The 27,161-nt window shown below is 41.3% G+C and overlaps 1 protein-coding gene across 9 annotated transcripts in view; it reads right to left on the bottom strand.

Annotated features, from left to right (window-relative positions):
• SPATA31F3 (SPATA31 subfamily F member 3) overlaps window positions 1-27,161 on the bottom strand; it is a 102,991-nt gene that overhangs the window by 20,642 nt on the left and 55,188 nt on the right. For 5 of the 9 annotated variants that reach the window (XM_070375709.1, XM_070375708.1, XM_070375713.1 and 2 more), the window contains one exon: window positions 13,025-13,094. The exons of the other annotated variants lie outside the window; for them this stretch is intronic. The gene's annotated coding sequence lies outside the window, so the exon portion shown is untranslated. The remainder of the gene's footprint in view (window positions 1-13,024; window positions 13,095-27,161) is intronic. 9 annotated transcript variants of the gene reach the window in all.

Here is a 27,161-nt window from a genome sequence, read left to right as displayed (position 1 = left end):
GCAGGGAGATATCTCGGATCATACACAATTTAAGCTTTTATGATCTGAAGATTTCCTTTTTCTAACATTTCATCTTCTTTGTCCACCACAGTGTCATGTAGTGCTAGCTCTTAAAATAAATGTGTCTGATGATGACTTTCACTGTCCTATAGGACTGTGCTCTGAACTCTTAAGTGTGAAAAATGAATGTAGGTACTGAGACCAAATGAACCCTCTAATTTTTCAGTTTGCCTTTAAAATGAGTATGTATCTTCTCAGTAAGTCATAGTATTTTATAATGGCTAATCAAATTATCTTTGACTGTGTGGATCACAAAAAACTGAGGAAAATTCTTCAAGAGATGGGAATACCAGACCACCTTACTTGCCTCCTGAGAAATCTGCATGCAGGTCAGGAAGCAACAGTTAGAACCGGACATGAAACAACAATTTTTCCAAATTGGGAAAGGAGTACGTCAAGGCTGTATATTGTCACCCTGCTTATTATTTAACTTCTATGCAGAGCACATCCTGTGAAATGCCAGGCTGGATGAAGCACAAGCTGAAATCAAGATTGCTGGGAGAAATATCAATAACCTCAGATATGCAGATGACATCACCCTTATGGCAGAAAGTAAAGAAGAACTAAAGAGCCTCTTGATGAAAGTGAAAGAGGAGACTGAAGAAGTTGGCTTAAAGCTCAACATTCAGAAAACGAAGATCATGGCATCCAGTCCCATCACTTCATGGGAAATAGATGGGGAAACAGTGGAACAGTGACAGACTTTATTTTGGGGGGCTCCAAAATCACTGCAGATGGTGACTGCAGCCATGAAATTAAAAGACACTTGCTCCTTGGAAGAAAAGCTGTGACCAGCCTAGACAGCATATTAAAAAGCAGAGACATTACTTTGCCAACAAAGGTGCATATAGCCAAAGCTATAGTTTTTTACAGTAGTTACATACAGATGTGAGAGTTGGACCATAAAGAAAGCTGAGTGCTGAAGAACTGATGCTTTTGAACTGTGGTGTTGGAAAGACTCCTAAGAGTCCCTTGAACTGCAAGATCAAACCAGTCAATCCTAAAGGAAATCAGTCCTGAATATTCATTGGAAGGACTGATGCTGAAGCTGAAACTCCAATACTTTGGCCACTTGATACGAAGAACTGACTCATTGGAAAAGACCCTGATGCTGGGAAAGATTGAAGGCAGGAGGAGAAGGGGATGACAGAGGATGAGATGTTTGGATGGCATTACCAACTCAATGGACATGAGTTTGAGTAAGCTCCGGGAGTTGGTGATGGACAGGGAAGCCTGGCGTGCTGCAGTCCATGGGGTGGCAAAGAGTCAGACATGGCTGAGCGACTGAACTAAACTGAATCAAATTGTAAGACAGTAAAAGGATTAGGACTAATCTTTTAGACATACAGTTATAGAGACAGTCCTCACTTGGCACAATTTCAATATACACAAATTTCACTTACCACAGTTTAGTTAAATAATACCAATATGCACACAAATTTCAATTACCCGTAGGATATTTATTCACTGTAAGTAACTGCATGAAACACAAACCTCACTTCTAAGTTTTTAGTCCATAAATCACTACATAAATAACAGATGAGCACCATAGTGAGTGGCAAATTCATCACTTCTTTCAAACTGACTGGTCTCAGCACATGGGTTATTCAGTTCACACACAGACAACAAAGAATATTGCTTTATTGTCTCCATATCTCTGGATATGCAGCACTTTAGGAAAGAAGATACTCAAAAGAAGGAATTAGCCAACAAAGGTTGAGGTACAGTAAAGGATCAAAAAGTGATAATGCTGAAGATGAAAACTGAATCAAACATAAACGAAGTTACGGAAGAGATAACTGACCGTGGATGACACTGCCACCATTCGAGAGACCCTAGAAAAGCAGCGAGAGGAATGAGCAAAGCATAAATGAGGAAAGGATGATCATGTCCCAGAGCAAGTGATGCTGGAAAAATAGTTCACATTAAAGTGACCCTCAGAGATATTTTATAACATTGAAAAAAAAAAAGATAAAATGTTGGAACCTGATCTAGACTTGGAAAGGAATATGAGAATTTGGAAAGGCATAGAAAAGATGCTCACTCCATACCCTAAGTTACATTGTAAGAAGGCAAGCACTATTCAAACAATTCTTGATGAGTTTTTTCTTCTTTTGGTAGAAACTGTTCTAATGAATCCTAGCAAAACAATTCAGATGGTGTGTGAGAACATTATTTCCACTGCTACAATATGCAACCTTCTTTAAAAAAGTGTTTCAAAGAAGAACACAAACTTTCCATGTATATGGACTATAATATTGCAAAATTAAACCTTTTTTTCTTATACAAATTACTCCATAATTTTGAAACTTGAAAGAATCAGTGAGTAGTTTGATTTTAATACTCAGAAGCTTTTGAATAGTAGTGAACAAAAATAATGGGGGATTTTTCATTTAACAAAATCAATGAAGTACTTACACCTACATAACTCTTCAGTGTTGAAAGACTTATTGAAAAAGATATAAAACGCACCCTCCAAAATATCTCATAAGTAGGAAAGACCACTCTGTATGCCTTAAGACATTAGTTAAGAATTTAGAGACAGAGGAAGGGAAAATCCTTAGCAGTAGTATCTTGGTAAGCTTTCTTTACAAAAAAAACACAAAACTTTACATCTCAATATTTCTAATTAGAGTGTACTAAATATTAGCTTTACTGCTTTTTTCATTTCCCTATTCATTACCACTGACCATAATGGACTCTTTAATGTTTTGACAAAAAAAATTTTTAAGTCACTAAACAACTGTAATTTTTCCCATTGATTTTTAAGATCACAATTTCAGCCTATATAGTTCTTTTTATGGTCCCAGACAACCGTGCAAAGAACTGCCTGTGCTAGAAAATGAATTACATTAAGAATCATTTTATATTGATTAGACCAGGAGTTTTCATGCTATGCTCAGCAAAATCCTGGGTTTCAATAAAGTGTTTTAGGGCTTCCAAACATTTCGGAAGTGTTTGACTTTAACTTCATTTTTTAAATGTAGTTTATTTTTTAATTAATATACTATTTTCTAGAAGCTTTAGATTTATTGAAAAATGGAGACAATGCTGAAAGTTCCCATGTACTTCCCTTTCCTCTCTCCCCTCAGTTTTCTTTATTATTAATTATTATATTAGTATGGCACATTTGTTATCATTAATGAACTTATATGAATACATTATTACTATTAAAGTCTACATTGTATTCAGATTTCCATTGTTCTTATCTAAAGTTCCTTTTCTTTTTCTGGATCCCACCCAGGACACCACATTACATTTAGTTGTCATGCATATCTGCTGAGGCTCCTCTCAGCTGTGACAGGACTTCCCTTGTTTTTGAGGCTGAGGACAACTGGTCAGGTATACTGTAAGATGTCCCTCTATTGGAATTTGTCTATTATTTTTTTAATTAGACTGAGATTACAAGGCTTGGGGAGGAAGATTACACAGATAAAGTGCCATTTTCATCTCACAGTAACTATTTTTTAAAAATAAATACACAATATCATGCACTCTCTAATGGCCCCTCTACAAAATTTTTTATACACTGAAAGCTACCGAACTATGAACTCTTACAAAAATTACTGTAAAATGTCTCCTCTAATGGCTCTGTTTGGGTTTCCCAGGTGGCTCAGATGGTAAAGTGTCTGCCTGCAATGAAGGAGACAAGGGTTTGATCCCCAGGTCAGGAAGATCCCCTGGAGAAGGAAATGGCAACCCACTCCAGTACTCTTGCCCGGAAAATTCCATGGATGGAAGAAAATCCTGAGATTGCAAGATAGTACATAAAAATAAACTGTCATATTTTACAACCACTCATCTATATGTATGGGCTTCCCTGGTGGCTCAGTGGTAAAGAATCCATCTGCCAATGTAGGAGCTGCAGGTTCAGTCCATGGGTGAGGAAGATCCCCTGGAGAAGGAAATGGCAACTCACTCCAGCGTTCTTACCTGGGAAATCCCATGAACAGAGGAGCCTGACTGGCCACTGTCCATGGGATCTCAAAAGAGCAGGACATAACTCAGTGACTAAACAACAAATCTGTATGCATAAAGACTTTTCTAATGCTGTTCAAAACAAGTCAGGGATTCCAACAAAGGCCATTTCCTTCTCCAGGGAATCCTCCCAATCTAGGGATCGAACCTGCATCTCTTAAGTCTCCTGCACTGGCAAGCAGATTCTTTATCACAAATGCCACCTGGATCCTCCCTGTCCATCAAAGGTAAGATTAGATCAGCTACTCAATAAATATTTGTAGAAAGAATGAAAAAAATATGAGCCAACCAATAAATAATGAGTGACTTGTGCTACTGGCACTAGGCTCCATTCGAGGACTCTGAACAGAGGGTTGAAGGAAACAGAATTGCGGGTTATCAAATGTCTTTGTATGGACTAAATGTTTATGTCCTCCTACAAATTCACATATTGAAACCCTAACCTCAAAGTGATGGTATTCAGAAGTGAGGCCTTTGAGAGGTAATTTAGATTAGATGAGGTCATGAGGGTGGAACCCTCATGAATGGGATTACTGTATATATACCCTTAAAAGGGTCACCATAGAGCTCACTTCCCCTCTGTTTTCCACGATCTCAGATTACAACAAAAAGATGGCCATCTATGAACCAGGAAGCAGGTCCTCACTGGACACTGAAGCTACTGACTGGCACCTTGATCTTGGACTTCAGTCTCTAGGACCATAAGAAATCAGATCAGATCAGATCTGATCAGTCCTGTCCGACTCTTTGCGACCCCATGAATCGCAGCACGCCAGGCCTCCCTGTCCATCACCAACTCCCGGAGTTCACTGAGACTCACGTCCATCGAGTCAGTGATGCCATCCAGCCATCTCATCCTCTGTCACCCCCTTCTCCTCTTGCCCCCGATCCCTCCCAGCATCAGAGCCTTTTACAATGAGTCAACTCTTCGCATGAGGTGGCCAAAGTACTGGAGTTTCAGCTTTAGCATCATTCCTTCCAAAGAAATCCCAGGGCTGATCTCCTTTAGAATGGACTGGTTGGATCTCCTTGCAGTCCAAGGGACTCTCAAGAGTCTTCTCCAACACCACAGTTCAAAAGCATCAATTCTTTGGCGCTCAGCCTTCTTCACAGTCCAACTCTCACATCCATACATGACCACAGGAAAAACCATAGCCTTGACTAGACAGACCTTTGTTGGCACAGTAATGTCTCTGCTTTTGAATATGCTGTCTAGGTTGGTCATAACTTTCCTTCCAAGGAGTAAGCGTCTTTTAATTTCATGGCTGCAGTCACCATCTGCAGTGATTTTGGAGCCCCCAAAAATAAAGTCTGACACTGTTTACACTGTTTCCCCATCTATTTCCCATGAAGTGGTGGGACCGGATGCCATGATCTTCATTTTCTGAATGTTGAGCTTTAAGCCAACTTTTTCACTCTCCACTTTCACTTTCATCAATAAAGGGGCTTTTGAGTTCCTCTTCACTTTCTGCCATAAGGGTGGTGTCATCTGCATATCTGAGGTTATTGATATTTCTCCCGGCAATCTTGATTCCAGCTTGTGTTTCTTCCAGTCCATAAGAAATCAATTCTGTTATTTAAAAGCCACCCAGTCTACAGTATTGTTACAGAAGCCCAAACGTACCAAGACAGTCTTCAAGTTGTCACATAATCATAAGTATTATCCTCCCAAGTTACCGTTATTAACTCTCAAATATATATGTAGATATATAGATATATATTTCAGTGTATTCATTCCTGTAAATATTCAAATCTATGAACAACTTCCCCAGATGAGCTGAGGAGATGTCACAAACTAAAACTGCCTCCTCCTCTTCTACATCCTTTATTTTTACCCTCTCCAATCGCCTCACACAGTAGCCCTCTTAGTCAGATGCACTAGTTAGCCATTGTAACCCTTCAGAGAATTTCAGCAGAGATCTGGATATCCAGCACACTCTGATGTGGTATTTGCATTGCATGCTTAATTTGTCTATAACATTACGAATTCTGCACTCCTACATTTCACTGTTAAAATCATAATACTATTTTGGTACTTCTCTTTTGCAATGAAATTAGCATTTCCATGTAAAGTAGAAAAACTGTTGGTTGTCTCCCTAACGTGTCTAGGGACGTCATCCAAGCCTGAAGTTTAAATTCCCAGCACCTGGGATGAGCCATACACTTGTACAGGTTTCTCAGTGCACTGAAGTACTGCCGTGGACTCCTGCCTAGGTCTCTTCATGGCAGAGGATGACCTGGCTGACTTCTCCTTTGGTAAAACTGAAGGAACCTGAGATCAGAGACACTATATGGGAGTTTTCTACTGAAGTGAATTTTCTCCTTACCCTTATAGGATTTTCTGACAGAATGAAAGAGCATGTAGGCTGCACTGTTAAAGGAGGTACCAGGAATCCAGTGAGCCTAGTACCCAAAATAAGAAAGCTTAAGGGTTTTCCAACTAGTGCTCACACCAGAGCCTGCACCCAGACACTCCAGGGAGTATCTCAGAAAGGGGCCCAGAAGAAGGCAGAAGAGCCTCCAAAACATTTCCATCAAGTTCGGGGACATTTATTCCTCATATTCATGAAGATTTCCAGGAGTTGTGTGACTACTGGTCTTAGTTTATGGAATCTTGCCATCAGAGAACTGACAGTTTAAGCAGGAGAAACAAACAAACACACTTTTCAGACAGGGTCAGGGACATGGAGAGAAACTTCCCAGATGATATTTTTGACATATTTTTCAATTTCATAACTCTAATTCTAACCTTAAAAATCTACAAATTGTTCATATACTCATTTCAGTGTATGAAGAGTGAAGAATAAATTGGGAAACTGCATCCCAATTTAGATGTATCCAGGCAGAACCCAGACTGAGAAGACTTCGGTGGCAGCTGGAAAAGAGGGCAAGGGGCCAAACTCACAGCCTGTAGAACCCAAAATTAACTTGTTTCAGGGTTATCTTGGCAGTACTCTGGCTTGCATTTCAATCCATTGCCCTAAAACGCTAACAGAAAGAAAAGTGTTAAGTCTTTATGTTGTGGGGTAGAGGTAGCTATTTCCCCAAAAATCACCTGAGTTTGAGAAGACAAGTGAGAACCTGGAGCTCTTCTCTACCTCCAGAACCTTCTCTCTGGTCTTCTGGCACCTGTCATGTCCCAGGGATTTAATCCTGACTCAGTCTACTCACCTTCACCTGTTCTTTTTCAGCATGGCCAATATTCCTCTCCCTTTACTCTATCCCATAAAAGCAGGCCCTAAGGGAATCTCATGTCATTATGTAATATTCTTCCCTACTACTACCATCCCTCTGAGCTGTCTGCAACTCCAAGCCATGCCCAAATGTCAAGAAACTGAGCCTATTTTTCCTATGTTGAAGCAGGCAATTTAGAAGGAATAATATTGTAATGAAATTATGGATACTTTTTCTATCCTTAAAAATTTCAGTATGGTGGCATTAGCATTGATATTATAATAAATGAAATAATGTTTTCCTTAAATATTTTATAAAATCATAAGCATATTTGTCTTAAAATAAAATATATGAGTGTGTGTGTATTAGGCACTCAGTCATGACTGACTCTTTGTGACCCCATGGACTGTAGCCCACCAGGCTCCTCTGTCCATGGAATTTTCCAGGCAAGAATACTGGAGTGGGTTGCCATTTCCTTCTCCAAGGGATCTTCCTGGCTCAAACCTGGGTCTCCCACATTGCAGACAGATTCTTTACTTTCTGAGTCACCTGGAAATTTAAATACTTCTATAAAAATGAATAGCTTACAAATAAATATTTAACCTATTGCTATAACAAAATACTATTTTTATGTAAAAATACAGAAATTTTTTCCATACATATCCCAAATATACCCTAATCATGCTTCTGTCCTCTCCGTGCGAGCCTAACTCCTACTAGAACATCTTCTAGTAGAAGTTAGATAATGTGAGTCCTTCGCCTCCTGCCAGAACATAAGCTTCATGCAAGCAGGTACTCCTTTTTTGTTCACCACTGTATCCCTAGCTCTAAGTACAATGTCTGATAAACAGTAGTCACTCAATCAATATTGCTTAATAAGTGAACGTACACCTGCATGCATTTTTATACAAGACAGGAACACTAAAGCAATCAAGTAGAAGCAATAAGAATGTATGTGTGGACTTCTCAGATGGTCCAGTGGTTAAGAATCCTCCTGCCAATGCAGGGGACACGGGTTCAATCCCTGGTCCAGGAAAATCCCACAACTAGAAAAGCTCCAGCTAGCTACAGCTAGAGAAAACCCCACATGAGGCAATAAAGATCCAATGAAGCCAAAAAATAAATTTAAAAAAAGTTTTAAAAAATGCATATGTTACATGGGTCTTTGTTGAAGTATTAATACTTGTTGAAGTATTAATAATGGATAACACTTATTAAGTACTTATTAGGTACATATGTTAGGCACTATGCTAAGCACTTGATATGTAAAAATATGATATAGCCACTATTATTAATTTTTTAAAACCTGGAGGAAACAATTTTTGAGAAGTTAGTATTGTTACTATATACCTACATATAATATCTCCTTTTAATTTAGCAAAATACTAAATAGTCTTCATGAGTTATTCTTCAATAAGATTACAGAATAATTTTAACAGTGTTCACATTTGCACTCTCAAAGTCACAGAGGAAGTTAAAAGAGCTGCAATAAGGATTTTGATTCCTTAATTCTAGTATGTTGCCAAAGCAGCTCAAATTTCTTCCCAGAAAACAAATACAAACATCTGTGGTACTGCTGCCCCTGTTCTGGTTCTGGTGTCGGAAAGTTAATCAGTGATTACAAAATTCTTTGTAAATACAAAGTGCCATAGAAATGCAAAACATCTACAACAACAGTAATTAGTTCTAATCACCATCTTTTTTGTGTGCAGCTGTCTCTCAAAATTCACTTTGGGAGTTTAATCACCCCATCTCAACAAATAAAGTAACCGCCCCTTTTCTCAGACCCTAATAAGAAGCTGTCCCTCACTCCTCCCCCCAGCCACACCCAAGACACCCTCCATTCCCTACACACATCCTTCTCCCACGTGAGAAAACACTGAATGCTGACATTAAGAAAAACAAGTTCAAATTAAGCCTTGAGCCTTTTTCAGTTCAGTTTAGTTGCTCAGTTGTGTCCGACTCTTTGCAACCCCATGAACCACAGCACGCCAGGCTTCCCTGTCCATCACCAACTCCCAGAGCGTGCTCAAACTCATGTCCATCGACTCGGTAAAGCCATCCAACCATCTCATCTTCTGTTGTCCCCTTCTCCTCCCTTTAATCTTTCCCAGCATCAGGGTCTTCTCAGATGAGTCAGTTCTTCACATCAGGTGGCCAAAGTATTGGAGGTTCAGCTTCAGCATCAGTCCTTCCAATGAATGTTCAGAACTGATTTCCTTTAGGATTGACTGGTTGGATCTCCTCGTAGTCCAAGGGACTCTCAAGAGTCTTCTCCAACACCACAGTTCAAAAGCATCAATTCATCAGTGTTCAGCTTTCTTTATGGTCCAACTCTCACATCCATACACAACTACTGGAAAAACCATAGCTTTGACTAGATGGACCTTTATCAGCAGAGTATTTTAAAACCCTTGAATTTTAAACAAAATTGAGCACAAGACCCTGGAGAAATATACACATTTCAAAATATAACTCCTCCTGTCCCCTACACAGGTAGGAACCTTTTCCTCCATCTAAGCTCCAGTAACGCTCAGGTAACTATCCTAAAAACAAAAATCATGGCATCCAGTTCTATTTACTTCAAGGCAAATAGACAGGCAAACAACGGAAACAGTAAACAGATTTTAACAGACTTCTGCTCTGAAATCACTGCAGACAGTGACTGCAGCCATGAATTAGAATACTCTTGCTCCTTGGAAGAAAAGCTATGACCAACCTAGACAGCATATTAAAAAGCAGAGACATTACTTTGCCAACAAAGGTCCATATAGTCAAAGCTATGGTTTCTCCAGTGGTCATGTATGGATGCAAGAGTTGGATCATAAAGAAGGCTGAACACCAAAGAACTGATGCTTTTGAGCTGCAGTGTTCGAGAAGACTCTTGAGAGTCCCTTGGACTACAAGAAGATCCAACCAGTCAATCCTAAAGGAAATCAATCCTGAATATTCATTAGAAGGACTGATGCTGAAGCTGCAACTCCAATACTTTGGCCACCTAATTAGAAGAGTCTACTCATTAGAAAAGACCCTGATGCTGGGAAAGACAGAAGGCAGGAGGAGAACGGGACGACAGAGGACAAGATGGTTGGATGGTATCACCGACTCGATGGACATGGGTTTGAGCAAGCTCTGGGAGATAGTGAAGGACAGGGAAGCCTGGCGTGCTGCAGTTCATGGGATTGTAAACAGTCGGACATGACTGAGCAACTGAACAACTACTATGCTAAAAAACCAGGTTGACAAATATTGTTTATTTTGCAGTGTAAGGTTCATAATATGCACTGAATACATTTAACAATCATGACAATCATCAATTCAACATTCTTGTTTGTACTGTCTATGGCTTCTTGAGTAGTTGCAAGAGATCATATGGCCCACAAAACCAAAAATATTTACTATCTGGTCCTTTATAGAAGTAGTTCACCAACCCTTAATAGGGTATGAATATAGGTTGTGACTTCCCTGGTGGCTCAGATGGTAAAGCGTCTGTCTACAATGTGGGAGACCCAGGTTTGATCCCTGGGTTGGGAAGATCCCCTGGAGAAGGAAATGGCAATCCACTCCAGTACTCTTGCCTGGAAAATCCCATGGACACAGGAGCCTGGTAGGCTACAGTCCATTGGACTGCAAAGACTCAGACGTGACTGATCGACTTCACTTTCACTTTCACTTTCATAGGTAGAGAAAAGGTCTGAGGCCAGAGTCCTAGGGCACTTCAATATGATAAGGAATATAAGAAGGAAAGCTTCATGAACATAGGCAGGAAACCAAGGGAGTCTGGTATCTCCAAAGTCAAGTGAACATCCATTTGAAGGTCCAAGGAAGTAATTGACTATGTTAATATTGCCTAGTGGACAAACAAGATGGGGACTGAGAATTAAATGCTGGATTTCATAACCTGGAGGCCACTGAGGACCTTCACAAGAGCATTCTCAGTGGAATGGTAGGGATAAAGGTCTAATTGATGTGTGGGTGCAGTGAAAAATGGAGAAAGAGGCTGTGGGGACAGATAACAATTATGCTAGAAAGGAGAACAGAGAAAAGAGTCATAAACGAAAACGGTTGTAGAACAGAGTACATTTGTTCTGTGGTTTGTTTTTTGTTAAGATGGTATTAATATATCATGGCATGCTTATGTGCAGATGAGAATATGGGAATGATCCATTAGAGATGAAAATGATGATGAAGATGAAGATGGGTGAGGAGAAGGGGTTGAATTATGATATACTGTGGAAACTTCATCCCTACTGGAAAGAGACCAAGTTTCAGCAGTCAGATGAAATGACTCCCTGTGTTAAACATCTAGGGTGAGTGCGTGTGCGTGTGTGCATGCTGTTGCTTCAGTCGTGTTTGACTCTTTGCAACTCTATGGACTGTAGCTTGCCTGGCTTTCCTGTCCATGGGATTCTCCAGACAAGAATATTGGAGTGAATTGACATGCCCTCCTCCAAGGGATCTTCCTGATCCAGGGATCAAACCCACATCTCTTATGTCTCCTGCACTGGGAGGCAGGTTCTTTTACCACTAGCACCACCTGGGAAGCCCCCAGGACAAGCTCGGGTCCTCCACAAAGAAAGGAAACAATTTATCTGAAACAGAACCATTAAAGTGGGCCCCAAGGCAGACAGCTATCTGGTCTCACTCCTGTAAAAGGCAGTGGTTTGGGAGGCGCACAAAGGGCCACGAAGGGACGATCTCAGGTAACCTGTCCATAGATGGAATGCATCGTGCAGACTCTGAAAACAAAGCTGACTTGCAAGCCATATCGCCTGCTACTGACAGATGGCACTCCCTAGGCTGGTTTTCCTTTTGTTACCCTTTACTAACGTCTCATTCAGATATTTCAGCTTTCAACAGGGAATCTCCATAAAGCTGTATGTCCATGTGAGAATTAGCGTGGTAAAAGACATTGGTCTCCTTGAGGCTAGGGCAGTGAGGGAAACTGTGACCAGAAATGGGTGAATGAATTCCACAGGTGGTGCTCGACCACAAAGTCCACACACTCTTGATTTTCATTCCTTAAAAATTCTGTCTTATTTCATTAAGAAGAGGAAACCCTGGACCTCCCTGGTAGTCCAATGGTTAAGAATCCCCCTTTCAGGGAAGCAGATCTGGGTTAGATCCCTGGTCAGGAAACTAAGATCTCACATGCCTTGGGGCAACTAAGCCCAGATATAACAACTACAAAACTCGCACGATGCAACAAAATATCCCACATGCTGCAACTGAAGCCCCACAGAGCCAAAAATAAATTAATTAATTTTTTTAAAAAAAGAAGAGGAAACCTTAAAAATTCATAGAAGAGTTTGGGTAAAAAGGAGGACAGGTACTAGTAAGATCATGGTTTAAAGTCATACAGTTTTTCTTATAAAATAAAACTCTGAACTTTCAGTTTAACACTCCAGAAACACTCTCCAGGAGAGGAGGGGAAGTTCACCAACACTGTCCCCTGAGTTTCTCCTTTGCAGGGGGGAGCTCTTTAACCTCAAGAACTATAACTGATCCCAAGCATACAATGTTCTTTCTTTCACATTCTGTTACAAGTGTACCCAAAAGTCCTCCTGCCTTTGCAGGGTAGGGACAAACTAGAATATTCAAAAGCCTTTCCAGGAGGCTGGGAGAGAATGAAGGCAACAGAAACTGCAGAAGCAGGAAAAAAGGAAATATGAAATCTAGGCACGTGGGCTTTGAAGCCAGATGATCTTGGATTTAAATTTTGGCTCTTATTGACAGTATAACCTTGAGTAAGTCACTCAACCTCACTGAAGCACAGTTTCTTCATCTATAAAGTCAGTAAATTTCCACCTACCTGTGTTAGTTCAGAAGCAAGAAGCAGATACCAAGATCAGACTAGACTTGCAAGTAACTGGGGGAAGTGCCTGTGGGAAAAAAAAATGGGGAGAAAGCTGGAGAAGGCTGAGATGTGCCAGATAGTGACACACATCCGACCCAAAAGAAGGAGCGAGGGAAAGAAGGAAGACAGTACTGGAGGGACCTCAGAATGCCACACTTTCAGAGAGTTTCTGCAAAGCTGATGTAGGATTCTCAGGCCAAAATCTTCTGTCAGAGGTGCCCTCTGTCTCACAGGAACAGGCCTGCTGCGCACCATCACTGGCTGGAAACAGACCACAGGAAATGGGGCCTTGGAGCAAACTGTGGTGCTGTTGTAGAGCACAGCAGCTGAGGACATCGATTGTGCTGCCCACAGTAGGAGTTCTGAGACACATTCCTATAGTCACACACATCTCCCTCCCCACAAGGGCCTGGGGAGTAGCTCCTCCATGGTTCCATGGGAGGAAGGGCCTGCTGAGTCAAACAGACTGTCATCCTCATCACCATCACTGATCTCAGGCCTGCAACTGGTACTCACACCCTGCCTCCTCCTTTCTAAATTTCCCTCACTGTCATCTGTCACCTTGGCTTGTCTTGGTGACTCACCTGGTAGGGTGACCTTGAGACAGGCTGGGACCTGGGACCCTTTGCTGCAGTGCCAGCAATGCTTGTAACTAGACACACATCTCCTCCAGCAACAAAATACAAAGAAACTATATGGGACTAAAAATAACTGCACACACGCCACAGTTAGGGCAAATTCTGGACAAAGGACACAAAGAGACCAAAAATCCCAGCTGCCACTTTTGAAGAGCCTGGAGCAAAAGGAGAGTCAGGAGCAAAAGCAGAGTACTGTGCATGCTCCTTACACAAAATATCACCTAAGGGGTGGGCAAATCACCTAAGCCACTCCCGGCCAGACCTCCGGACACACCCCTACCCTTACCCCATAGCACCTAGTAAAGCCTAAGGTCTAAATTTCTTGTCTGGCCTGTGGTCCATTTCTGTTGATTAAGGAGGCCAAGAACCTGATCAGTAACATATGTGTCAACCTGAGCCTTCATTCCTGAAGGGTCTGGTAATCATGCTGTGAATAACCACACCCTTCTCAGACTAGAACTGCTGCATATGTCCAATCAAAAGGGCAAGGAAATGCCCCACTGCGTCACAGAAATTCCACACTTATTCCCTCCCTGTCCACCTTGAGTAAAAACTGCCTTACCATTTCCTGCTGATCAGGGTCAATTACTTCTGCCAATATGGTGGCTCTTCTCTCAGGCTAGTCCCTGGACACAGAAGTCCAAAATGCGCTGGCAGCAGCCAGTGCTTATAGTTCAGTAAGAACCCTGTTGTGTCCCCTGGCAAAATTACACCTTCTTTAGATATCAGAACCTCCAACTCTACAAAGCTCAGAGGTGCAGAGGCAGGAAGTACAAAACCCCTCTCTGGGTCCTTGGGGGTAATGGTAAGTGGGGTTACTTCTGCTTGCACCCCTTTCTTCCCAGGCCCATGTATTCTTCCCCCTGGGGACCTAGCACACATAATGTTCTCTCCACATATACTACATGCTGAAGGATGGTGCCCCATCCTTTCAGTGTTGCCACCACACTGGCACTTTAGCTGCGTCTTTAAAAGGCTGTTCAATATTTTCTGAGGCCAGCTGCCCCTGGATGGTACAGTATGTGATATGACCAGTGGACCTATGCTCATGGGCTCACTCCACACATCCTTCACTCTGACGAGGTTCCCATGTTGGGATACTAAGTTATGTGAGAATCCCTGCCTGAAGATCAGGCATTTCCTAAGCCCCTAAATAGTGATGCTGACTGAGGCACTACAGGTAGTGCCCAAAAAAAGTCATATATCCCTGTGAAGATGAACCACTGGTCCTGCCATTGTGGGAGAGACCCAAAACAGCTGACTTGCCACCAAGTAGGTGGTTGCTCTGCTCAAGGAAAAGTGCCCTATCAAGGGCTCAGCATTGGTCCCTATTGCTGACAGGTTGGATATTCAGAGGCAACAGAAGCCAGAATTCCAAGAGCTTACAGTGTGATTGTTCCACTGGAATTTAATATATGCTCCAAACTGCATCATTTCCTACCAATGACCCTTCTAACAACAGAGGATTCTCTAGATCCTATTGGCAGAGATCTTTCTTTTCTAGGTCTCACTCAAAGCAGGCAGCTCTTCTGCTACTCTATGTGAGCCACAGCAATGAACCCAGCTGTAGAAAATATTGCTTCCCGAACCCAAGGAGGGTGCTGTGCTTCCATCTTTGTGGTAGGGGACACAAGATGCAGCGATTTGTTTTATACTTTGGAGAGCTATGCCAATATACTCCAGACCACTGGACTTCTAAAAACGTCACTGAAATGGCAGGTTTCTGAATCCCTGTAGGGTTTTACTCCCACCCTCTAGAGCACATCAGTATACCATCAATAAAATGGATTAGTGTGATGATTTGTGGAATGTCCAGTCACTCTAGATCTCAGCTATATAATGACTGGACAGGAAAGCTGACATAGCCCTGAGATCAAAATGTAAATGAGTTATTGTTGGCCATCCCTTCTTTTCTGATTTGAAGTGAAAAGAATGTTTTTGTCAGATTAGTGGCCATATACCATATACTTAAAGCCTTATTGATCAGTTCTAGCAATTAGACCATATCTGGCACAGTAACTATGATGAAGGCTACTGCTTGTTTAAGCCAGCAATGGTCTTCAGTCATTCTCCAGGGATGTGATATTGTTTCCAATTTAATATCTTGGCTCGGAGAGGAAGGAAGGTGAAAGAACAATTTCAAAGGTTTCTACTTGACCATCTTTACTATATCTTTAACCCAAAGTGAGGGTTACTCTAACATCCAAGTATATGGATGCAATCAAAAATAGGAGAAATAACCACTGAGGGTATCCACAAACCCAGAAAGCCTATTTGGAGCCAGACGTTAGCAAGAACTTCATTTATTATTTGGTCTCTGTAGGCAAATTTGGAAAACTCAGCAGTGGCCACAGGACTGGAAAAGGTCAGTTTTCATTCCAATCCCAAAGAAAGGCAATGCCAAAAGATGCTCAAACTACCACACAATTGCACTCATCTCACATGCTAGTAAAGTAATGCTCAAAATTCTCCAAGCCAGGCTTCAGCAATACGTGAACCGTGAACTTCCAGATGTTCAAGCTGGTTTTAGAAAAGGAAGAGGAACCAGAGATCAAATTGCCAACATCTGCTGGATCATGGAAAAAGCAAGAGAGTTCCAGAAAAACATCTATTTCTGTTTTATTGACTATGCCAAAGCCTTTGACTGTATGGATCACAATAAACTGTGGAAAATTCTGAAGGAGATGGGAATACCAGACCACCTGGCCTGCCTCTTGAGAAACCTGTATGCAGGCCAGGAAGCAACAGTTAGAACTGAACATGGAAAAACAGACTGGTTCCAAATAGGAAAAGGAGTACATCAAGGCTGTATATCGTCACCCTGCTTATTTAACTTATATGCAGAGTACATCATGAGAAACGCTGGGCTGGAAGAAGCGTAAGCTGGAATCAAGATTGTTGGGAGAAATATCAATAACCTCAGATATGCAGATGACACCACCCTTATGGCAGAAAGTGAAGAAGAACTAAAGAACCTCTTGATGAAAGTGAAAGAGGAGAGTGAAAAAGTTGGCTTAAAGCTCAACATTGAGAAAACGAAGATCATGGCATCTGGTCCCATCACTTCATGGCAAATAGATGGGGAAACAGTGGCTGACTTTATTTTTGGGGGCTCTAAAATCACTGCAGATGGTGATTGCAGCCATGAAATTAAAAAAACGCTTACTCCTTGGATGGAAAGTTATGACTAACCTAGACAGCATATTAAAAAGCAGAGATATTACTTTGCCCACAAAGGTTCATCTAGTCAGGCTATGGTTTTTCCAGTAGTCATATATGGATGGGAGAGTTGGACTATAAAGAAAGCTGAGAGCAGAAGAACTGATGCTTTTGAACTGTGGTGTTGAGAAGACTCTTGAGAGTCCCTTGGACTGCAAGTGGATCCAACCAGTCCATCCTAAAGGAGATCAGTCCTGGGTGTTCATTGAAAGGACTGATGTTGAATATTTCAATACTTTGGCCACCTGATGCAAAGAGCTGACTTATTTGAAAAGACCCTGATGCTGGGAAAGATTGAGGGCAGGAGAAGGGGATGACAGAGGATGAGATGGTTGGATGGTATCACCAACTCAGTGGACATGGGTTTGGGTAGACTCCAGCAGTTGGTGATGGACAGGGAGGCCTAGCGTGCAGTTCATGAGGTCACAAAGAGTCGGACACGACTGAGCGACTGAACTGAAATGAACTATTAGAACTATGGTCATGCTTTGGGTCTCCAGGTAGCAAAGTCAACTCAGACTGTAGGTCTAAAAATGTTTGAGTATTTTCCCCTTCCCAATATATAATCACCCAAGTAAGCTTCCATGTGTGCCTTTGGAAAAGAACTAGGGGAATCATCATAGGATATATTTGCCATGCTGTGCTACCTATTTTTCTCCTAGAAACACCATGCTGTACTGCTATTGCCACAACTCATGCAGCTCAAGTCCCTTGGCTGTTCCCTTAGACCTTGAAGGTCATTACAATTACTGTGGCCTCTATTACCTTAAACAGGCTTCTCAGGTGGCACTAGTGGTAAAGAACCTTCCTGCCAATGCAAGAGATGCAGGAGATTCAGATTCAATCCCTGGGTCAGGAAGATCCCCTGGAGAAGGGCATGGCAACCCACTCCAGTATTCTTGCCTGGAGAATCTCATGGTCAGAGGAGCCTGGCGGGCTACAGTCCCATAGGGTTGCAGAGTTGGACACGATTTAGCACACACATACTATTACCTTAAAGCTCCTCATCCCCATGGATACTTATGAGCTCAGCTCTGTGACCACCTCTCCTACAACTGGCCCTGATCTGTAGAGAAGAGCGACCACTATAATGCTGGTGTTACTCTCACCAGTACTTTCCCGATGGCCTTCATGAATGGGTTGTCTCCTGAACTCTCTCATGGAATATAATCAATGGGTATGTTTCGTGGCCTCACATAATACAGCCATTACTTTTGGGCCACTTTCATTAGCCTTCTACTATCTGCCAAGATAGCTCAAGAATTTCTACTTTACTCAACATTGCTATCACTTTGCTAAAGACTCTAATAACTACCCCAGGCCCTTAAGGTTCGTGCTAGGGTGTTAAATCCTATTATCCCAAAACTATCCAGAAGTGTATACATTCTTACTTACCTAGTCTTATACTTCAGGTCCCCTGACAAAGCACCATCAAAATACAATCCCATGTATATCACCTTGCTTCTGCCAGTACATGCTAGCTAATTCCTGCAGTTCCTCCAGTGTATGACATCTTTTCTCCCTTATCAGCAAGTTGTGCTAATATTTGACTCTAAGTTACTGGCCTGGCAGCCTGGAGAGGAGGTGGGGATTCTTATGGGTGTACTTTCTGCCTTATGGGAGGAGAGATTCTACATCTTATGTCTGTCAATACAGAAATGCTAGCTCTGTTACAGAGCAGTTCACTTCTGCAAATTCTGATGGTTGAGAGGGGTCTTCAGAGCCATATCCTTCGAAGCATCCATCCAGATGTCCCTACCTCACAAGTCAGGGTCCCAGGTTTTCCCAGCCAGGACCCTGAACTTAGCATAACAGACCTAACTTTACTGTTTTTAAATGTCTCTGGAGCTCTGCCAACCTAATCAGATTATCTGTTTGCTATTCAGTTACATCCTCTCTTCCACTGCAGTAATAAGGGCTCTCATACTTAGACTTTAACTATTTGTTAATAGCCTTCTGATTCTCATTGTCTCTCTGCCAAGTAAGCATCAGTTCAGCTTAGCAGTAGCCAGCCAGTTCCACAGTTTTCATATACATTGTCCCCCTCATAACTTCTGCAGTTGGAGCATCACATGAGTAAAGTCAATTCCCTCAAAAAGGAAGATTTCCCAAGCCACCTCCAGTGAACTCTTTAGCTACTGGAAAATCACTGTGTGCTAGGGACTACTTATGCTTCACAAACCACCCAAGAGGGAATAATCTTTGTCCACTGGGAAATGGGTGAACCATGCCCAGAACCCCACCTTACCACCTGTTTTCTTGGACCATGTGTACTGGTTGAATTATCTAAGAAGCAGATATCAAGATGAAAACAAATATACAAGAAATTTATGGTGGTGGCAGGGTGAGCTCCTGAGAGAGAAAATGGGAGAGATCTCAGAACATGATGCAGGTCTGACCCCTGTATAGGAAAGAGGGAAAGAAGGAAAGTTAGCCAGGAAGAGTCTTAGACTGTGATGCCATTCAAAGAAAATTTTGGCAAGGCCAATGGGAAATCCTCAAGCCAATGTAGCCTGTCAAAGGAGTCCTAATCTCCCAGAAACAGCCTGCCTTTGCAGCCCTGCTGTGCTCAGTCACAGGCTGAGAACAGTCCATGGGAAGTGTGGTTTTTGTGCAAATACAGTGGTGGGTTCAGAGTGCAGCAGCTAGGGCTGCCAGTTAATTAAAGTCTGCAGTAGGAAATATGAGAGGCACAATCTCATGGCCACCACAACACCTTATAGGATTATTCTGAGAACAAAATAAAATATATAAAGGCTTATTAATATATCTAGTGTATAATAAATGCTTAACACGTGCATTTTGTTAGTTCTTGTTACAATCATTATTATTGGTAGCTGGTTCTTGGCCTATCTCATTAAGAGGTTTAAGAAGTTGCATTTAGCTACAGAATTAGGGGGACTCTTTTACAGAGAGAGGGCAGGGAAGTCAATTTGGAATTCATTAACACAAGCAGGTGTGAAGTCACAAAAATCTAAGCTAGGGAGATAGCATTTGTAATGGACAGGAAGAGAAACATGAGAAATATTTAGAAGGACAAATCATCAGAAATTAGTAATTAATTCGCTCTAATGAATGAGAGGGAATTTAACAAAGAGAAATCAACAGCTCTAGAGTCCTAAGGAAAGAGGTGGTTCAGGTTGACAGGATGGAGTGGACATTTGTTTTTGTTTTTGATTTGCTTGACATTCCTTTCCCCCTCTTCTTCAGAGAACTTCCCTTCCTTCACTCCATGAGTTCTCAAGGGACTGCCAATTATAGTATTCTACTTCCTGGCCATAGCATAGGCATGAGACCCAGACCTAGCCAATTGTAGAGTTTTATACTTCTGGCCACAGTGGTTGTCACGGTACTGAGAACATGATACAGGCATTTCAATCAGTTAACTCTGAAGCAGGGCAAAGGCTAACAGAATTTTGCCAAGAGAACTCACCCTCTTCCAATAACACAAGAAACAACTCTATACATGGAATCACCAGATGGTCAATACTGAAATCAGATCGATTATATTCTTTGTAGCAGAAGATGGAAAAGCTCTATACAGTCAGCAAAAACAAGACCGGGAGCTGATTGTGGCTCAGATCATGAACTCCTTAATGCAAAATTCCAAAATCACTGCAGATGGTGATTGCAGCCATGAAATTAAAAGACGCTTACTCCTTGGAAGGAAAGTTATGACCAACCTAGATAGCATATTCAAAAGCAGAGACATTACTTTGCCAACAAAGGTCCGTCTAGTTAAGGCTATGGTTTTTCTTGTGGTCATGTATGGATGTGAGAGTTGGACTGTGAAGAAGGCTGAGCGCCAAAGAATTGATGCTTTTGAACTGTGGTGTTGGAGAAGACTCCTGAGAGTCCCTTGGATTGCAAGGAGATCCAACCAGTCCATTCTAAAGGAGATCAGTCCTGGGTGTTCTTTGGAAGGACTGATGCTAAAGCTGAAACTCCAATACTTTGGCCACCTCATGGGAAGAACTGACTCATTGGAAAAGACTCTGATGCTGGGAGGGATTGGGGGCAGGAGGAAAAGGGGACAACAGAGGATGAGATGGCTGGATGGCATCACCAACTCGATGGACATGAGTTTGAGTGAACCCTGGGAGTTGATGATGGACAGGGAGGACTGGCGTGCTGTGATTCATGGGGTTGCAAAGAGTCGGACACGACTGAGTGACTGAACTGAACTGAACTGAGACTTAAACTGAAGAAAGTAGGGAAAACCACTATATCATTCATGTACGACCTAAATCAAATCCCTTAAGACAGCAATGGTCTTCAGTCATTCTCCAGGAATGTGATATTGTTTCTAAATTACCATCTTGGCTCAGAGAGGAAGGAAGATGAAACAACAATTTCAAAGGTTTCTACTTAACCATCTTTGCTATATCTTTAATATAGTAACACACTTCCACTTTATAAAGTGGAAGTAACAAATAGATTCAAGGGATTAGATCTGATAGATAGAGTTCCTGAAGAACTATGGACAGAAGTTCATAACATTGTACAGGAGGCAGTAATCAACACCATCTCAAAGAAGAAGAAATGCAAAAAGGCAAAATGGTTAACTGAGGAGGCCTTACAAATAGCTGAGAAACAGAGAGAAGCGAAAGGCAAAGGAGAAAACGAAAGATATATCCATCTGAATGTTGAGTTCCAAAGAATAGCAAGGAGAGATTAAGAAAGTCTTCCTAAGTGATCAATGCAAAGAGATAGAGGAAAACAACAGAGTGGAAAAGACCAGAGATCTCTTCCAGAAAATTAGAGACACCAAGAGAACATTTCATGCAAAGATGGGCACAATAAAGGACAGAAACAGTATGGACCTAACAGAAGCAGAAGATATTAAGAAGCCGTGGCAAGAATACACAGAAGAACAATACAAAAAAGATCTTAATGACCCAGATAACCACGACGGTGTGATCACTCACCTAGAGCCAGACATCCTGGAGTGCATGTCAAGTGGGCGTTAGGAAGCATCACTAAGAACAAAGCTAGTAGAGGTGATGGAATTCCAGCTGAGCTATTACAGATCCTAAAAGATGATGCTGTGAAAGTGTTTCACTCAATATACCAGCAAATTTGGAAAACTCAACAAAGGCCACAGGACTGGAAAAGCTGTTTTCATTTAATCCCAAAGAAGGGCAATGCCAAAGAATGTTCAAACTACCACACAATTGCACTCATCTCACACTCTAGCAAAGTAATGCTCAAAATTCTCCAAACTAGGCTTCAACAGTACATGAACTGAGAAATTCCAGATGTTCAAGCTGCATTTAGAAAAGGCAGAGGAACCACAGATCAAATTGCCAACATCCATTGGATCATAGAAAAAGCAAGAGTTCCAGAAAAAAATCTACTTCTGCATCACTGACTATGCTAAAGACTTTGACTGTGTGGATCACAACAAACTGAGGAAAATTCTGAACGAGATGGGAATACCAGACCACCTGACCTGCCTCCTGAGAAAACTGTATGCAGGTCAAGAAGCAACAGTCAGAATAGGACATGGAACAATGAACTGGTTCCAAACTGTCAAAGAAGTATGTCAAGGCTTATATTGTCACCTTACTTATTTAACTTATATACAGAGTACATCATGCAAAATGCTAAGCTGGATGAAGCACAAGCTGGAATCAAGATTGCTGAGAGAAATATCAATAACCTTAGATACGCAGATGACACCACCCTTATGACAAAAAGCAAAGAAGAACTAAAGAGCCTCTTGATGAAAGTGAAAGAGGAGAGTGAAAAAGCTGGCTTAAAACTCAACATTCAAAAAACTAAGAACATGGCATCTGGTCCTATCACTTCATGGCAAATAGATGGGGAAACAATGGAAACAAAATAAAGTGAGAGACTTTATTTTCTTGGGCTCAAAAATCACTGCAGATGGTGATTGCAGCCATGAAATTAAAAGACGCTTGCTCCTTGGAAGAAAAGCTATGACCAACCTAGACAACCTATTAAAAAGCAGAGACATTACTTCACCGACAAAGGTCCATCTAGTCAAAACTATGGTTTTTCCAGTAGTCATGTATGGATGTGAGAGTTGGACTATAAAGAAAGCTGAGCGCCAAATAATTGGTGCTTTTGAACTGTGGTATTAGAGAAGACTCTTGACAGTCCCTTGGACTGCAAGGAGATCAAACCTGTCAATCCTAAAGGAAATAAGTCCTGAATATTCACTGGAAGGACTGATGCTGAAGTTGAAGCTCCAATACTTTGGCCACCTAATGCAAAGAACTGACTCTTTCTTTAGAAAAGACCCTGATGCTGGGAAAGATTGAAGGCAGGAAGAGAAGGGAACAACAGAGGAAGAGCTGGCTGAATGCCACCACCAACTCCACGGACATGAGTTTGAGCAAGCTCTGGAGTTGGTGATGGACAGGGAAGCATGGTGTGCTGCAGTCCATGGGGTCAGCAAAGAATCAGACACAACTGAGCGAATGACCTGAACTAACTTTTATATACAGATGCTGGCAAAGAGATGTTTTCTTTCTTCTTTCCTCTCAGGGTGCTAAACTGCAAAACATAATCCTGAAACCCTTCCCCAAGTTCCCACCATCTTCTTACTGTATTCAGGAAGCCAAGCTGCAGTAGGATTGAAAGTGGGAGTGAAAGTGGCCACACAGAAAGAAAAAACAGATCTAAGAGATGACATTTTTTACAAACCTATACTCAGCTCCACTTTTGACATCCCAATTACATAAACCTTGTTTTCCTTTGCTCAAATTTGTTAGAATTAGATTCCTGTCATTTGTGAGAGTTCAGGTGTATGAGGAGAGAACTCATTTGATAAATTTGAGATAATGGGAGGAAGATTAAAAGGAGTGAGTACAGACTTAAGAGAATGAGCTTATGTCTGATGTGGGGGGAAGGATGAGGGGAAGGGACAGTGGGTAGTTTGGAATAGACATGTACACACTGCCATATTTGAAGTGGATAACCAACAAGGACTTACTGTATAGCACATGGAACTCTGTTCAATGTTATGTGGCAGCCTGGATAGGAGGGGAGTTTGGGGAAGAATGGATACACGTATATGTACGGCTAAGTCCCTTCACTGTTCACCTATAACTATCACAACACTGTACATTGGCTATATACCAAAACAAAAAAAAAAAAGTATAAAAAAAAAAAAACTAAAAAGGAGTGAGTCAATGGCAGAACAAAAAAGACTATTTCCAAGGAATTCCCTTGGGGTCTAGTGGTTAGGATTCTGTGTTTCCATTGCAAGGATCACAAGTTCGATCCTGATCACAGAACTAACTTACTGCATCCTGTAAGCTATGTGATGCAGCAAAATAAATAAATAAAGACTATATTCCAAATTAAAGACAACCACATACAGTGCATAAAAGTATATGCCATCTCTACTATGTCCTTGTGGTTATAGGTTTAAGATAATATTTTATAAAGGGCAAAGCAATATTTGTGAAATTTGAATTACAGAACCAAACAATTTTACAATCTTGGGCAATATAATAACTGACATTTATTAAGTCCATACTTTATGCCAAGACCTTTATATGCATTATTTTATTTAACTACCATTTCACATGTGAGAAGAAGACTAAGAGTCAGAGATGTTAAAAGACCACCCCAAAGGCATAATCTACCAAATGCAGGTTTGGGATCCATGTACAGATCTCTCTGACTTCAGAACCCATGCTCTTTTCCAATATAATATATGGCCTCTCTGGAGATCAGTGTGTGTCTACTACATGAGGCTAAAATGCTTTCAAATTCACAGATATCATTTTACTAACATTCATAATTCCTCTACTCACTGGAATTCTTAAAAACTGATGAATAAGTATGACTGTTTTTCAGATAATAAAATTTATGACTATATTTAGTACCTTCGAGGACTAGAATATGGAGCTTCCACTCCTGCTTAAGTCTAATATTGACTTTACACAGGCAGTGCAAACCGTTTTGATATAAATGGTAAATCTTACAGAGAGAAACCAGAAACACAAAAGTCTGTAGTTATCTTCTGGAGAATTTATCCCCTGTTTTTCACCAGAATTCCCACCCAGAAGCCTAGAAAATAGATAGTCCCTCTTTCTCTGCCCTTTCCAATCATGTTGTCCAAGGTATCTAAAGGAAATTTATGTAAAATAAATGAAGGTACTCAATAGGTAGAATATAATAAATAAAAGGTTCTTCATTTTCTTCTGTCTTCAAGACACTTAGTATAAATCTTCATTGTCATTTATAGTCTCAACAAGAGACATTTTCCATATGAGAACTCACTGGGCATATGGAAAACCTTGGCTGAGCATGACATGCTCACCAATTTCCTCTAATGGGGATATTTATCATTCTTCTGGGTATTGGCAGTAAACAGCTCAGAATTCCCCATTACTTCCTAGTCCAGTCTGGTTCCTTCCACCAATGCTTCCACTGAAACTGCTCTTGCTAAAACCCCAGCAACTCCCACATTGCCTACTCCAATGAGTACTTTTTAATGATTATCATTCTGGAACTCAGCAACAATTCCTAAGTTGGTCACTGCTTGCTCTGTTCTTCTGCCTTCCTCTGTCTTTCTGGTTTCATTCTTTGCAGATTTTCTTCTGTCTAGTCACTCCTTCAGTCTCTTTCTAAGACTTTCTTCTTTTTCTTAATTTGTCCCTAATCTCCTTCTATGTTCTCTCTATTCACTCTCCCTGGATGGTCTCAACTATATTCATGCCTTCAGCAACTACCCTGATGACTCCCAAATCTACATCTCCAGTCCTTTCCTCTCTTGTGAACTCCCAACCCATATATCTTTCATCTCTCTCTGGAAGTCCCACAAGTATCTCAAACCTAACAAAGCATAACTCAACTCCTCTTCTCAGCAGTACCTGGACCTTCACCTCTGTCTCTATCTCTGTCAGTGTCTCCATGGTCCACAGTCATCTCACCCTGGCCTGAGGAGTCATTCCGGAGTCCTTCCTCTCCTTCCCCCATCTCACCCATATTCCTTCACTTGTCTAGCTTCTACTCATTCTTCTTGTTTCCGCTTAGACATCATTTCTATCAGGAACCTTTCACCAACCCCACAAGTCTGTGTAAGATATTCCTTCTATATGTTCCTATAATACCTTAAATTCCTCTCATAACACTTAACACAATACAGGTTTATAACTGCCAGGTTACTTGTCTACGTCTTTCAGACTCTAAGCAGGAAACATATGTAAACTGTTCACTGCTATTTAATATGTCCTCAGTGTCTAACACAATTCCTGGCACATAATAGGTGTTCATGATATATTTGTCAAATGAGTGAATATATGAATCACTGAATTTTAAGCTAGATCCAAGAGTTCAAGAATGTTCACAGTTCAATATATACTGTGCTTATCATGTGCCATTTTATTTCCTAAATTGTATATTGAATATGTTCCCTTATATTACTTATAATCCCATTGTCTTGACTCAGATTCCAATCATTTCCTGGCTGGGCTACTGCAGCAGTTTCCCAACTCAAATCTCAGCTTCCTCTGCTACATTCTCCACACAGCTTCCAGAATGATGTTTCTAAAATCAAATTAGATCGTAATACTCTCAAGCTTAAGGACTTCAGTGGGTTCACTATAGCCTGCAGGACAGTCCCAATATTAGGCACAGTGTAACAGAAACCTCATGCTTTGGCTCTTGCCTACCTATTCACCAGCCACATCACTCACCACTCCCCAACAGGTACTACACCTCACACACACTATCCCCAACTGTCTACCCCAACTCACTTATTCTTTCAACAAAATGTCTACTGACCACTTAATATGTGCCAAGCAATGTTCCAGGTAGTAGAGAGTATGTGATGGATAAAAAGACAAAAATCCCTGTTCTCCTGGTACACAAATTCTCTTTCTACTCAAATGCCACCTTAAGCAAGATGCCTTTCTTTAGTGCTTCCACAGAACTATATGAATATCCTTATGGTGCTGGAGAAGACTCTTGACAGTCCCTTGGACTTCAAGGAGATCAAACCAATCAACCCTAAAGAAAATCAATCCTGAATATTAATTGGAAGGACTGTTGCTGAAGCTGAAGCTCCAATATTTTGGCCATCTGATGTGAAGATCTGACTCATTGGAAAAGATCCTGATGCTGGGAAAGATTAAAGGCAGGAGGAGAAGGGGGCAGCAGAGGATAAGATGGTGAGATAGCATCACCAACTCAATGGACATAAATTTGAGCAAACTCCAGGAGATAGTGGAGGACAGAGGAGCTGGGGCTGCTAC

The sequence above is a fragment of the Bos mutus genome, chromosome 8 (assembly GCF_027580195.1).
Source record: "Bos mutus isolate GX-2022 chromosome 8, NWIPB_WYAK_1.1, whole genome shotgun sequence".
NCBI classification, from domain to species: Eukaryota; Metazoa; Chordata; class Mammalia; order Artiodactyla; family Bovidae; genus Bos; species Bos mutus.
The sequence above is the reverse complement of the archived record's forward strand: the minus strand, read 5'-3'. Positions and strand labels throughout refer to the sequence as shown.